The following is a 2,645-nucleotide window of genomic DNA, read 5'->3' as shown; positions in this document are numbered from 1 at the left end:
CTCACACTGTAGTGTACATGATCTCCATGGAGCTCCTAGTCACTCACCATGGGTGGTTCCTTGGGTCCCCGGCACTTCTATATCCTCTTGACATGAGTTGTGGGTCTTATATCACTTTCTTAGTATGTGGTTTGGTCACCCCGGGGTCCACTGTGTATTCTATGCTATTTATGTGATTTCCATGCAAAGTATTGTGTGCATTGTGCATATCTCCGGGTATGAGACAGCTGTATATGTTAGTGAGTATTATATAATAAATACATATTTTTATAAATACATTGTGTGGTTCTTTTTCATTGCATTTTGGTAATACAAGCTGCTTTTATTTCCTTATGTACTAAGCCTGAAGGCTGCTCTCTACAGCTTTCTAAGGTTGTCCCAACAAACAAAAAACAGTATGTTGATAAATGCATCATCCTGATATACATGTAGATAATTTGCCCCTTTAACTGAAACAATGAAAACATGTCAGATTTCACTGTAAGTGTTCTTAATGTTATGGCAGCAACAATAATGTAAGCAACAGAACTATGTCAGCCGAGATAGGAGTCAGACTTTATGCTAACATGTCTACATATGTCTAATACTTCACACATAGAGAGAGATAAACGAGTCTGTTGGCAAGCACAGATAGAAATAGAAGAGGTTTAAACTGGCCCTGTCACAGTGTTCACAACAAAGGTGGACCAGCTGCTTCAAATAGTGGGTCTGTCTTGCACTAATGTGCTGTTCCCAGTACAATAACTGCACTTGCAGAAGCACATTAACTGTAATAGGTTGTACTTTCCTGGTCGGAGCTGAGTGCAGCTTGCTAAAGATATACTGTGATGCAAACTGGGGAAGTGTACTCCGTTTGTAATATGGGCCATGCTGTTCTTGGTTATGATGAGAACAATGTAACTTTTCCCTAATTGGGATTTAAATAAATGTTCCAATTGTCATTGCAGTATGATGTCATTCTGCTGAATGGAAATGCAGTTTACGGTTATTAATGTGGGCAATGGCATTTCTCGTTTCTCTTGAACCTAGTATTATCCATGTCTATGGATTGACTCTATGTTGTGGTACCCACTAGGGTAAATCTGGCTGACCAGCTTGGTAATATGTTGTCGAATAACATAAGATTTGTTCATGTCTGTTTGCTCAACAGGCACTCCTTTCCCCATGTCTAGTCACGTACTTTTGTCAGAAGGTGGACAAGGATTTAGTTTAGGTTATTTGGACAGTTTTTGATAAAAATACATTTGTTCCCCAAATGGATGGGATGTTTCGCCTCTCTTTCCAAAATATTCACTGTATTGTAGACATTGCAGATCTCCATGTCCTCTCCCCAGACCTGAACATATCAGCTGCTTTAATTTTGTTTTTCTGCTCCTCGCATTTTATTGTCCCACCCTTGTGGAATCTTACAGCTTTGTGTTACTTTTGTCAGAAGGTGGACAAGGATTTAGTTTAGGTTATTTGGACAGTTTTTTTATAAAAGTGCATTTGTTCCCCAAATGGATGGAATGTTTCTCCTTATATCTGGCCTCTCTTTCCAAAATATTCACGGTATTGTAGACATTGCAGATCTCCATGTCCTCGCCCCAGACCTGAACATATCAGCTGCTTTAATTTTGTTTTTCTGCTCCTCGCATTTTATTGTCCCACCCTTGTGGAATCTTACAGCTTTGTGTTACTTTTGTCAGAAGGTGGACAAGGGTTTAGTTTAGGTTATTTGGACAGTTTTTGATAAAAGTGCATTTGTTCCCCAAATGGATGGAATGTTTCTCCTTATATCTGGCCTCTCTTTCCAAAATATTCACGGTATTGTAGACATTGCAGATCTCCATGTCCTCACCCCAGACCTGGACATATCAGCTGCTTTAATTTAGTTTTTCTGCTCCTCGCATTTTATTGTCCAACCATTATGGAATCTTACAGCTTTGGGTCACTTTCCTTGGCTCTCATAGAAAGTACGTCAGGGCATGTCTACCTATCAGCAGGCACAAGAATTTCACGTGTCAATCCATTTGCACCTTGAGGGATTTGTCAAGATGGGACAGCAAAACCATTACATCAGTGTAGTGTATACATAGAGGGCAAAATCCATGGCGTAGATATGATTGAGGGAGGAGAGCCCGAGATCTTGGCCTTATGAATGAGGATTAATGTATTAGTTCTGCACTTACACACTCACAGCCAGCAACTCCAGTCTTACTCCCTCCCCTAGCCGTTGCTCCTAGGAGGAGTTTCTTTCTGTGGTGCCCCTATGTCTACAAGTGGTGTAACTCAAAATGATGGGGCTCCCCTGCAGAATGTGATGGGGTGGCCCCTGCGTCGCCCATGATTGACACATGATTAAATGCCCCCCTCTGATTGGTTGGACGCTCCCTGGAGGGCTGGGGCCTGCTCTGAGCTGCAGGGGGCTAAATTATGCCCTTGATGTCTGCTAGCCATACTAAAGAAGTCTATGCCCAGTTATGATGGATGGCAGGTGAGTGTGCAAAGCAGAAGCCGTATGCGTCTATACTGGCACACAAAGATATATAAGCCATGTGTTGCATCTACAGGGATGTTAAAGCTTAGAAGTGCCCATAAGTAATATTTAGACATTTAGAAGTGGGCATTCTTGCTTCAAAATAAACTTTGAGCGTCTTACAAGA

The sequence above is a fragment of the Lissotriton vulgaris genome, chromosome 6, assembly GCF_964263255.1.
Source record: "Lissotriton vulgaris chromosome 6, aLisVul1.2, whole genome shotgun sequence".
Classification (NCBI taxonomy): domain Eukaryota; kingdom Metazoa; phylum Chordata; class Amphibia; order Caudata; family Salamandridae; genus Lissotriton; species Lissotriton vulgaris.
The sequence above is the reverse complement of the archived record's forward strand: the minus strand, read 5'-3'. Positions refer to the sequence as shown.